Here is a 13231-nt window from a genome sequence, read left to right as displayed (position 1 = left end):
CCCACTAACTGTTCTCAAAATTGTGACATTGCGCACAGGATCAACAAGACAGAGGACTCCTGCTCCACTTCCTTCTTTTACCATTCTGTGTAACCCTGTTCACCAGTATATCCAACCATGCTACAAATTTATAAATCAAATAAAAAATATATAAATTGCCTCCCCAAAGAAGCATTTGGGAATTGTTGCCTAGCCTACACCATTCTGGAAACGGCTGCAGATCCGGTCGCACATGAAATCCTGAGTAAGATACTTTTGGTTCACCCCCATCTGTCTATAATGTTTTTGAAAATACATTTCCTTTCATGATTTGTTTCGCATCTTAAACAAAACAAGAGCAAAAGAGAAGACAAAAATCTGATTCAGGGAGATGTATTTTCCTTCAATATCAAAGGGCCATCTGCTAATTCGCAAAAATGCAAACAAAGTTACTGGATGCGCATGAAACCCCCATGGCGAAGGCAGGAACAAACAGGAACTGTTTTACATCAGGGAATCTTTTGTTTGTTTGTTTGTTTGTTTATTGTAGAATGCATAATTTTTAATGGTAGCTGCTATCTTTGATCTTCTTTCCCTCCCCCCCCCCAGTCTTCTACTCCATTGATTTACGTTAAATACAACTCTTTTGTCTAAAGTGGCGACAAGAATAAGGCTAACAGCAAAACCTGGCAAACATGTCTGGCTTCTGCTTGGTTTTCTAAAGGCACATGATCAATTGTTTCTGTTAATGACATTTTTCACATTAATGAGGACCATCACAAATCAGTCAACTAACCAAGGGCACTTTCCCTCAAGCTCTCAAACAGGCTGTTGTCCATCTGCTGCTCAAGAAAACATCCCTAGATAAAAATGATACTGCTAATTGACATCCACTCTCTAAACTAGGGTTGGCAGCTCTAGATCGGGAAATACCTGGAGACTTTGAGGGTGGAGATGGGAGTGGGTAGGATGAGAAGTGGGAAGGGACATTGGTGCAGTATAATGCTATGGAGTCCACCCCTGCTCTATGGACCCGTCGTGAGTACCTGCAGAAGACCCTGCTCAGATGAGCAAAGAGACAGTCTCACAGATATGAGGGCCCAAGGCCAATACTTTAAACGGAGCCCAGGAACTGATGCTTCAGAATACAGAGGTTGCTCAATTAGCATGGCTGAAATCCCTCTCTATCCAATCTATTGTTGTGCAAAGTCTGTTTCAAATGTAGTTTAGTAAAGCATTAGTGGGTCCTTGAGCATGAAAGGCCACATCTATCATTTTAAAATATGAATGTAGAGATTTCTTCAAATGCCCATCTCTCTCTCTCTCTCTCTCTCTCTCTCTCTCTCTCTCTCTCTCTCTCTCTCTCTCTCTCTCTCTCTTTTAATACACCTGTCCTAGACATGCCTGGCTTATTAGTTAGTAAATCAGCCAATATTCTTACAGGCTCATTTTGAGTTATATGTTTATCTCGCTGCGCACCTGCCAAAAGCTCTGTTTATGGCATTCCTTGCACTCATTGCCGAGTTTCCGAAAGCAATAAAGCAAGGTTTGTTTATTCTCACAAATTATGGCCAGTCATATTAATGGCGTAATATCATTTTGTTGTGCCTCCCATTCATTTCCTCTTTCAGCTATGTCAGGAATAGAATGTGTGTGTCTTTTTTAAAGGCTACTTGCTTTAAAAAAATGATAATAGTAATATGAAAGATTTAACAAAAGGGCAGGCCAGTTCCAAGCCATCGATAATGATAACATAAGAACGATTTGGGAGGCATAAGTTAACACTCTAATGCTTGCTGGGCCTGTTTCTGGCTTGTCCGTCTGCCTGTCTTTCTCCTGGAGACCCTAGGCTGATTCCTAAAATTAAAAGCCGCCAGTCGGTATGATGGAAACATTAATAAACTCTCAGCAAACATTAGAGGCCAAAATATATATTTTAAAGTTCTCCTAATTAATTTCCCCCCACACAGATTACACAGAACAGTACAAGTGCAGGAATCTCCTTGACCTTGCCAGGCAGGGTTTTCTACCAATTGGAGGGGCACCATAAAAGACCACCTGGGTACAGCTGCCATTGTAATAATAATCATAATAATAATGTTTATTTTTAAAATCCACCCTTTCTAATGCTCGAAGCAGGTAACAACATAGATTCCACAATCAATAAAATGGAAAAAAAATCTGTTCCACATAATATATTTCTGGTAAGGGCTTGGAGGAGGAGCGTGTCTCACGGCTTAAGTGCCACTCAGCACTTAACACCCACTTCTTTTATTTAAAATAAATGTTTTTGCCTACGTTCCTGATTGAACTATGGTATTGTGATGATAGGGGATTGGATCCACCCAACTTTCTAGCTGGTTAAAAAAGAAACAGGATACCCATTTGACTACCCAAAAATGCAGTATTTGGGATCATGCATAGGTTGTCAGGTCCCCCCTGGAAACCAGCTGGGGACATAAGAGGGGGTCAGTGATATGTTGCTGTCACCAGAATGCACTGATGTCACTTCCTGTGTACACCAGCAGTGTCATCAGTATATCCCTTGCAATTCCAGGGATACTATGGCACTTTAACAAAACCCTACGGCTTAACCTTAAGAGTTTTGCATAAATGCCAGATCCACCCCAGCATCCTCTAATGCAGGGGTAGTCAAACTGCGGCCCTCCAGATGTCCATGGACTACAATTCCCAGGAGCCCCTGCCAGCAGATGCAGGGCACCTGCTCTAATGACATCCCCTAGCAGCTGGATGTTGCTGATGCTCCCCTGGTTTTTACATCACATTCTCCCTCACTGGCCAGGTGAGTCCGGGGGGGGGGGAGGACACATTGGGGGGGATCCCAGCTCCCAGAAGGAGTCTGGCATCCCTTGTTATGGGACCTGCATATAATAAGGGGCTGTAACAGAAGGGAGAACTGAGCGAGATAGTGTTAAAATGATGGTTGACTCCAACCCAATTGTTCCATTTATTGGCACAAGAGTTCCCCCCACCCTTCCAGACAATGTTTCCACTTTAGATTTCTGCATTTGTAGAGAGCCAGACCATTCACAACAGCTTCATAATTACCAGATTCATAATTCTAAGCTGGAGAGTCTTAGATTGCTCCTTTCTCCCTGGAGCTTTGACTACCAAGTTGATTAAATGACCATTAATTTAATTAAAGGAAGCCCTTGCAATCTATTTTTGGTGTATCATGAAGAAATGTGGGTTGGCAAGAAGCCAGAAGGCAGAAAATAGTATTAAGAGAGGAGATTTGGAACCTGATGGATTTTGAAGGTCTGGATACATGTTAAGTTAGTTTAGGGAGCCGTCCTAGGAATGTTTACTCAGAAGTAAGTTCCTTGTTATTGTATAGGGCTTAGTCCCAGAAGAGAAACCATAGGATTGCAACCTTGTAATCAGGGGTGCTTTCAAAATTCTCATCCTTGCTGCTTCAGCCCCCTTTCCACACATCCCTGTTTCTGTTTTGCTTCTGTATCGCATGGACTGAAACCGTGATTCTGTTTTCTGCTTGCTTCCTCCAGGGTGGATTGGCTAAGACGATGATGGCCTGGAGGGCTACCTCCCCCTGCCTGGGCCACCCCAGCGCTGTTTGGGGTAGGTTTGATCACTGCTGCAGTGAGTGATCACTGCAGCAGTGAGTGATCACTGCTGCAGTGAGGGTCATGCAGCTCCTACAGCAAGGGTAGTCAAACTGCGGCCCTCCAGATGTCCATGGACTACAATTCCCAAGAGCCCCCTGCCAGCGTTTGCTGGCAGGGGGCTCCTGGGAATTGTAGTCCATGGACATCTGGAGGGCCGCAGTTTGACTACCCCTGTCCTATAGTGAGCAAGCCAGCTGCTTCAACCATGTGTGGGGCAGGTGAGCAGCCACTCCCATGAGTAGGCTTGCTTTCACTCCTCTTCCCCAACCATGGTGCTAACACGGACCATAGAAAATTGCATATGAGATACATACAGTAAGCACACACAATACAAAATGGCTCTACAAAACCAACCACGAAAATCAGAGTACAAAACAGTTGACCAAAAGGGAAGCAAACATTAGAACAAACAAAACAAGGCAAACTTTCTCATCTCTACTCATTATGGACAAACATCTGCTATTCATGCAGGTGAGACTTTCTAATTTTGTTGCTGGCAGACTTTCTAATTTTGTCGCTATCCTTTGCCTCTTTAGTGGCTATTATGCCAAGTGAGTCTTGGGGAGAGCAGGTTAGGCAAACAGTAGCTCCACAGTTTTCATGTTGATGTTCCACAGCCTGCCACCCCGGTTACAGTGTTAGCCCACCCTATGGCAAAGGAGGAAGGAGCTACCTTTGGAGTTCCCATGTGGTTTTGGTTGCTAAGCAACAGCCTTCCTTTGCCACACATGTCGAGAACAGCTGTTCTGGGGCAGCTGGAGCAGATCAATTGATGAAGCTAGAAGGTTACATCAAAGAGAGAAGAGTGACAAGAGTGAGATGGCTCCAGATCACCAACAAGATCTCACAACCCAACCATTTTACTAATGCCCAAGGCACAACCAAGAGTCCTATGTCACCCTGAAGTCTTTAAAAGGTATTAAGGCATAAGCTTCTGTGAGCTTTGGTCACATATATCAGAGATTGGAACATCAGGCTCAATATGTATTATAGAACAAAATTATGCTGGGGGGTGTATTTCAGGAAGAAGCTGGAAGGCCTAGCATGTATTTTTTGACCAGAACATTCAGTCATCAGTGGAAACAATCTCATTAGACTGATAAATTGGGAAAGTAAGATGGTTGAGAATACAATATCTAGACCTGTAAGGATAGTCAATGGGTTGGATTCTTCAACTCCTTCCCACTAGATAAGCAAAGGAAGGAGTCATTCTTCTGGAGCAAGAGTCCTTCCTCTGGAGTATAACTCATCATTTAGTGCAGCACAGTGGTAGGATCTAACCGAATTACTTTTATAGTGGGCAAACCACTCCCAGGCCTCACTGAGCCCAATGGTGCCAAATACACATATGGCTTCCAACTCATAAGAACATATGAGAAACCATTTTAGATCAGACCAATGGCCCAACCAGTCCAACACTCTGTGTCACCCAGTGGCCAGACAACCAGATGCCATTAGGAGTTCCACCAGCAAAGCCAGAACTTCTGAATCCCTCCCACAGTTGTGCCCCACATACCAAGAATACAGAGCATCACTGCCCCCAAACATATTAGAATCCATCTTTGAAACTCTTGTTCAGAACTATTGCAACAAAGTTCTGACCGAGCAGTAATATCAGGGCTCTCTCAGCCTGTTGTCTGTTGTGGGGAGAGGAAAGGGAAGGCGATTATAAGCTGCTTTGAGACTCCTGATGGAGTCTTCTTATCTTCATCATCATCATGTTATTCTTCTTCTTCACCCACCTCAAAGGGTGCCTGTTGTGGGGAGAGGAAAGGGAAGGCTACTGTAAGCCGCTTTGAACCTCCTTTGGGTAGAGAAAGCAGCATATAAGAACCAACTCTTCTTCTTCACAAACTTGTTGCCTTATTCTAAGAAATACTGGTCTTTATCCTTACCTGTCCAATATTACAGAGATTGTGAATTCCCAGAGCGTAACTGACACAGTGATTCACTTCAGGATCTTCACTCAGAACCGCTGTTGCTACACCATGGAACATTCCCCTTCCCCAGGTCTGGCTCTCCCATCCCTCCCAGCAGCTGCCAGGCTATATCTGGCAACCATATCACCAGGTGACCTTGAATCCATCACAACCCTGACGCTAACCAGATTTGCAGGGCTGTCACTGACCGTTTATGCACTGGGAACTTCACTGCTCCAGCTCCCGTGCAGGAGCACAAATGGGGGGTGGATGAGGTGCACCAGGCCAAATGCTCCCCCATGTGGGTACAGGAAGAGGTGGAGCAACCTGCCACGACTGAAACTCCAGCCTGCAGCACAGCATGAAACCTCCAGTGCATAAACGGTCACTGTGAGGGCAAAGTGGAGGCAGGAAGAGTCCTCATAGGGACACTAAATACACAACCAAATAAATATAAATTAACCTGTGTTGCAAAATGTCTCTGCGAACACCCTGGGAGATTGTCTTAGGCATGCCCCGTTCAATAAATGAGCTACCCTGTCACATATTTTTGCAGATTGGGGCTTATTCACAATGGAGGCCACCGAGCCATGGCGCTGTGTGTCAGCTTGGACTTGGAACTCATCCTGAACACACGAAATCCTTTTCCCATCTTTCCTTATGAAACCCGCTATCGTGCTTGAGAAAAGAAAACCTGTAGGGTCTCTCAGCAGCCAGACTCCCCAAGGACAATGAGTGGGAGTCAGAGCATTAAAGAGAACTGGCTTAGACAGGAACTGTGGATCTGAAACAATACACCAAAGAGACCCACACAGTGGGAAGCTGGCAGGAAAAGCGAAAGATTAACTTCCCCAAGTATGAAAAGAAAAGAGACAGAGAGAGAAGAGAGTGACTCTTCCTTCTGACGTTACAAACAGTTTTATTGGCACAAAGTCAGCAGGAATGTGTAGAATGGGTTCCAGAAATTCAAGAGGACTCTGTGAAAATTATTACACAAAGGCTCAGTGATTATTCCAAAGACCTACCTACATTTTTATGGGGCGTTATTCAATTGTATTTAACAATAGGTCAAATTATAGGAAGGCATTCAAAGGAAGAGCATGTTTTCCATTACGGTAATTCAAAAGTCTACTGAATTTAGCCCTGCCAATTCTACAGGATTTTTCAAAAAGAGAAAGAGAGAGAGAGATCTTTAATTACCAGTCTTTTACAATTTCCCTGAAATCTAGCCAGGCAATCTTTCTTCAGAAACATCAATAGAGTATCAGCCACTAAATGCCGATGGCTGCTGAGTCTCCATTCACATCACACAATCCTTGACAGATAATGGTGATCACAATGACATACGCTCAAGTCACTGCTGACTGATAATAATCTTTAGCCAAGATAATACTCATAGAATCATAGAATCATAGAATCATAGAGTTGGAAGGGGCCATACAGGCCATCTAGTGCAACCCCCTGCTCAACGCAGGATCAGCCCCAAGCATCCTAAAGCATCCAAGAAAAGTGTGTATCCAACCTTTGCTTGAAGACTGCCAGTGATGGGGAGCTCACCACCTCCTTAGGCAGCCTATTCCAGTTTATGTGTGGACAACTCACACCCTACTGGATTGGCCCTCGGTGAGGGATATGCCACCTAAAAGAAGAGGCCACTCCCCTACTGAGAGCCAATTGTGGGTCTTCCTTGGGACCATTCTCCTCCGCTTCTGCCATGTAAGAACCAACTTTTCTTCTTCTAAGCCAAAGTTTGTGCTAGCCCCATCAGCCCCACTGCCACCTCATGGGTGTTCCTTCTTTCATGAGAGGCCAGGCCTTCTTCCTGATGTGGACTCAACATGGCTCTGTCCAGCCCAGGAGTCAGGTACCAAGGCTTGAAGATCAGCTGGCAACCTTCCTTCCCACTTGTAGGAACCACCACCTAGGAACAGAAACAGAAGAGAATTAGGATGTAGAAGAATGGTGATTGACAAATCATATGAAACCTCTGGGCTAGTTGAGTCTTTTTTAAATACTTGGAGCTTTTGGTCCTTGCCTGGTCAACAATGTAGTAACTTTTCATTGTTGTGCGAGTGTGGTGTATTGGTTACACAGTGATGGACTCTAATCCGGAGAACTGTGTTTGATTCCTCCACTTGCAGCCAGCTGGGTGACCTTGGACCAGTCACAGTTCTCCTAGAGCTGTTTTTGCAGAGCGCTTTCACCAGTTGTGGGAAGGGAACACTGTTTGTAAGCTGCTTTGGGACTCCTTTCAATAGTGAAAAGCAAGGTATAAATACCCAACTCCTCCTCTTTGTAGGCCTGGCTGTGACTATAGGTGCTATAAGTGACTCAAAGATGTAGCATTGAGACCACTAAGATGTAATGCTGAGACCATATAAGTCTGGATTTCGGAATGATTGCCACAGTTGCCCTGAGAACCAGCACCAAGGTTTCAGCTGTTCCATCTTGGACCCACACTGAGGAAACCTGCTCCATAGGCAACCACTGGGACAACTTTATCATTATCCATCTGGCTCTTAGGTCTTCATTATTTCAATATGGATTCCTCTGAGCCTCGCAGCACCATTGATGGGTCCTCATCTCCATTTGAGGAAACGTACGGTAAGTCAGGACCACATGCAGCATGTTACCCAAAATTATTTGGTTCTATATTGCACTGCTAGTCGGGACGACCTGCAGACTTTAACCAATTCTCAAAAGTTTGTTTTTCTAAACCCTCTTAGAGCTACACTTTAATGCATTATAAGTTGGAAAAAGCAGGAAACGACATGGAATTGGCATGAAGCCCAGACTTGATGAAGGCCGTTTCAGACCAGACTGTCATTGATATATTATTCGGTTTCCATTGAGTTATTCTGAATGCTCATGACTATGTTTTTGTGAGTGTGTCTACGTATGTGGCGGGCTTAGGGTTTTTTTTTAATGCAATTCTAATTCTGGATGTTTTTCAGTACAGGCATAGCTCCTGCAGGTGCACAAGAAAAAGACATGGAAATCAAGTTGTCACTGCTATTTAAATTATCTGCCAGGACTTGCCAAGAGTTGCTTTGATGTGTATCATAAATATGGATCTTGTTCCATTTTCAAAGAGCAGCATCAGGCTGGGTGACTTGCCTAAGGCTGTTTAGTAAGTCCAGGGCACGGGCAAAATGCCTACCAATTTTTTTTCAAGATTTCGGAAACTGATGTTCACTGATGTTTGCAGTGGTTCAAAGTCTATGCTGCAAGGTTAGCACAGGCTGAAACCATGTAGCAGTCTAAAGGTCAACCAGCAAGGTCTACCATGTAGCAGTTCAAAGGTCAACCAGCAAGGTTGATGGCAGGGTGGGGATTTGAGACCAGACCTCTCAGCCGCTAGTCCAACATTCTAACCACTACAGAAGAGAAGCAAAAGGGAAACAGGACTGGTCAGCATGAAACAGTGGGAATGAAAAATCCCAAATCAGCCCTTTTGTAAAATAGCATTACAAAAAAAACCAACTTCAATTGATCAACTTCAGCCGATCAGCTCCTGGTGTTCTTGTAGGAAACTTCGGCGCTCAACCCATACCAGTTGGGCTTCGATCCTGGCCATGGGGTGGAGACGGTTCTGGTCACCTTGATGGATGATATCCGTCGCCAGCTGGATCAGGGCATGTTGGCCTTGCTTGTTTTGTTAGATCTGCTGGCTGCTTTTGGTATGGTCAACCATGAACTGCTGGTTCACCGCTATGATGCAACTTGGAGATAAAAATAATGTTATTACTAGACCAAGTTAGACTGCCCACAACAGGTAGCAGCTCTGGGGGTACTCTTCAAGGGTCATAAAATATCAGTTACTTCTAGTGGAATTCTGTACAAAGTTACTAGAGTCTAAACTCCTTGGGTTCATTGGGTTCAGGCTGGAGTAATTCGGCATAGGATTATAGTGCAGCCCTATGCAAAGTTATTCTCGTGTAAATGCCATGGATTCATTGGACTTAAACTGGAATAACTCAACACAGGATCACATTGCTAGTCTATTAGATTTGTATGGCAATGAATAGGAACACCATGTGTATTTTTCTTCCTCCGATGTGAACCATCTCGGGTCCTTTCCTTATGGACAGCATTAATCTCTAGAGCAGGGGTAGTCAAACTGCGGCCCTCCAGATGTCCATGGACTACAATTCCCAGGAGCCCCCTGCCAGCGAACGCTGGCAGGGGCTCCTGGGAATTGTAGTCCATGGACATCTGGAGGGCCGCAGTTTGACTACCCCTGCTCTAGACTTTCATAAACATGTTTATTTTAGGCTTTTAACTGGAAAGTTCATGGTGGATTCAGAAAAATAATCAGTTGGGGGAACCTGTTTCCCAGGCTGATCTCTTTCCAATTTAGGGAATTTAGGGAGTTTACAGGATCAGCATTTCTGCCAGATGTCTATCTAGCCTCTGCTTTACAACTTCCAAAGGAGAACTCACCTCCTGAGGAAGCCTGTATCTGTACATTGGTGCAATGAACCTCTTCATTTCATCCTTGTTGTTTGTTTGTTCCTGGTTTGTTTAATTCTTTTACAGTTTCGGAGGGTAGCCATGTTGGTCGGCAGTAGAATACCTAAACGTGAGTCCAGGAGCATCACCTGATAAAGGGAGCGCTGATTCTTGAAAGCTTATCCAGGAATGATTGGGTTGCAAATCTGAAAGTCTTGCAACCGTTTTAAAAAATCCCATTAAATTATTATTGCTTAGAATGTCAAACGGGGTGAAGTGTCAAATTAAGACCTGCACTTTGATGCCTCGCATGCAGCCAGTGATCACTGGTGTGCGGTTTCTTAAAGCAGAGGCACTGATCCAATATTCTGGGAAATGAAGAGTGAAATGGGTTGAGCAATCCCCTCTGTAGCAACCGACAGGATTGTCGGACTTTCCGCGTGTAAAATAAAGAGCTCGAGCGTCTCGGGAGAGCTCTGTATGAACTGGATGATACACGATTAAGTAAAATTGCTGCTGTTATTGATTGTTCTGGGCCAATTATTCTTGACTGACAAAGGGAGATTTGTTATCTTATCTGTTCTGTTCGTTTTCACCGCGGTGATTGCCTCTTGACAACTGCAGTTCTTTCCTCTGAGCCTCTGCGTCAAAGATACTTCACGCAAAAGTGGAAGACAACTTACACAGGGGTCAGGGTTGTCTAGACCAGGAGTCCCCAACCTTTTGAAGCCCATGTGCCCACGGTAACCTTGATGACTTCCCATTTCTTAACTCTCATGCAAATGCGTGAACGAGTTGCACTGGAAAGCATCATGTTTCCGCTGCTGATGGGAATTTCCCCCTTTGTGTGAAGACAGATAACTCGAGAGAGTTGATAATCTGGTGTTTTGCATATTAGAATTTTAATAGGGACATAATAAATTATTGTAAAAAGAGCCTCTTGTGGCGCAGAGTGGTAAGGCAGCCGTCTGAAAGCTTTGCCCATGAGGTTGGGAGTTCAATCCCAGCAGCCGGCTCAAGGTTGACTCAGCCTTCCATCCTTCCGAGGTCGGTAAAATGAGTACCCAGCTTGCTGGGGGGTAAACGGTAATGACTGGGGAAGGCACTGGCAAACCACCCCGTACTGAGTCTGCCATGAAAACGCTGAAGGGCGTCACCCCAAGGGTCAGACATGACTCGGTGCTTGCACAGGGGATACCTTTACCTTTACCTTTAATAAATTATTGTAACTATGTATTTTAATGCTTCATGGGGTCGCGTTGGGTTGGACACGACTTCGCAACTAACAACAACAAACACATTTTAATGCGCTGTAACCTGCCTAGAGCCCAATGGGAGCGAGGAGGTCTAAAAACATAAAACAATAATAATAATAATAATAATAATAATAATAATAATAATAATAATAATAAAATTAAAACAACCACCAAAGCAATAATTTTACACTAACCTTTTTGCATCCATACATTGCTGCTGTGAACATTTGCAGTTTGCTAATGTTTTGCTAATGCCATTCCTTATATGTTTATTTATTGCATGTGATTTTGGTGTCATTTTTACACCACTGAAAGGCCATGCCCTTTATACACAACCAGTGAAAAACAATGTTAAAAACTGTGCAGAGATCAAGCAATTCAAGATAACGGTAAATATTAAGAAATACAGATTTGCACCTGGTTGGCCCAGGCTTGCCCAATCTCTTCAGACCTCCAAAGTTAAGATGGGTCAGCTCTGTTAGGACTCAGATGAGAGACCGTCAAGGCAGGCCAGGGTTGCTATGCAGAAGCAGGCAATGGCAAGCAACCTCCGTCTGTCTCTTTCCTTGAAAAATCTACAGGGTCGCCATAAATTGGAACAAAACATGAGTAAGCTCAGCTATTTGCAGTGTGAGGAGAAAGTCCTCATACAAGATCTACAAGATCTGCTTCATGAGCAGATCTCTTTGGATACAGGCCAAAGTGTCATGGATTAGATTCTAATAAGGTAGGAGCTGAAAGCCAACATGGATCAGGCGGCGTCCCACAACTAAATCCAGCTCATGGGAGGCAGGGGCAAACTAGCTGATCTGTCAGCTTAGCGTTGGAGGGATCGTCTGGCAAGAATCCCATCGACACAGAACTGGCCGATCTCACACTCAGCTTCTCTGTAAATGCAGCTAGCAGAGACGCTTCCGTATCTGATACTTGTGCCGAGTCTGTAAATCAATTACACAGCCATAGCCCCTTCCAGACTTCCTTCCAACTAGTTCCTCCCCTTCCCCCACCCAGTAGCTTTCACTAAATTGCCCAATCCATTAAACTTTATTCCTTGGTAGCAGCAATTGTATTAATTATAGCTGAATTGCAGGCAAGGGACATCATAGGAATTATAGAAGACAGCAACGGAGAGTATCAATTTGGCCTTCTGCGTACTCACATGGTTGGAAAAGAGTCAATTCAGGCACGCACACGGAACAGTGACTGGCAGGGGTCCAGCGGCGAGCTTCAGATGCCATAATACCTCCACAAACACTGCTAATAAAAACGGTGCTCTTTAAAGGGGCCCGGTGATATTTTAGAAACACATCTTGGCACCGAATTGCAGCAGCATCCAGTCGCTCTGCTCTTTTAATTTTAGCTTATTAGAATCCTTTATCTTTTCAATGCTCCAACTCTAATTTTCTATGTAAACGTATCACACTCATTTTGTGTTGCTGAAATGCAGTAATGGGAAGAGGCAATGAGTGAGTTTCGCTATCCCTTGAGCACAAAATTGCAAAAGTGTGATTGATTGTCCCCAAGCTACATTGTAAGAGCAAAGCAGGATGTCCCACCCAAAGTGGGGCCTTTAAAGAGCAATGCAGCCCTAGAAGACTGGAATGCAAATAGTGACTGGCAACTGGTAGGAGAACAATGGGCAAGGATATTTGGGGGGGGGGGTTGCAACACCAGCCACAGCATCATTTTACTTCTGGTGAAAAAGTTCTGGTAAAAAACAAACAAACAGAAGTACCATTCATAGCTCTAGGAGTTGCTATAAAATCTGTGGTGTTACCATAGAGTTTCCAACAACTCCTAGAGCTACCTTATGTCACTTTCTTTGTTGCCCACAAGAAGTGAGGTGGGCCTGCAGCCACCATCATGGTTACTGTCATTTTTTAAAATCTTCTGCCCCTGCTCAGAACAGTGGAGGGCAACGGGAGCAGGAGGCATGGCATTTCCCCACTCCCACTAGAGGAATGGGACTTCTAGTGTA

This window comes from Paroedura picta, chromosome 14 (genome assembly GCF_049243985.1).
Source record: "Paroedura picta isolate Pp20150507F chromosome 14, Ppicta_v3.0, whole genome shotgun sequence".
NCBI classification, from domain to species: Eukaryota; Metazoa; Chordata; class Lepidosauria; order Squamata; family Gekkonidae; genus Paroedura; species Paroedura picta.
This window is presented reverse-complemented; position numbering follows the sequence as displayed.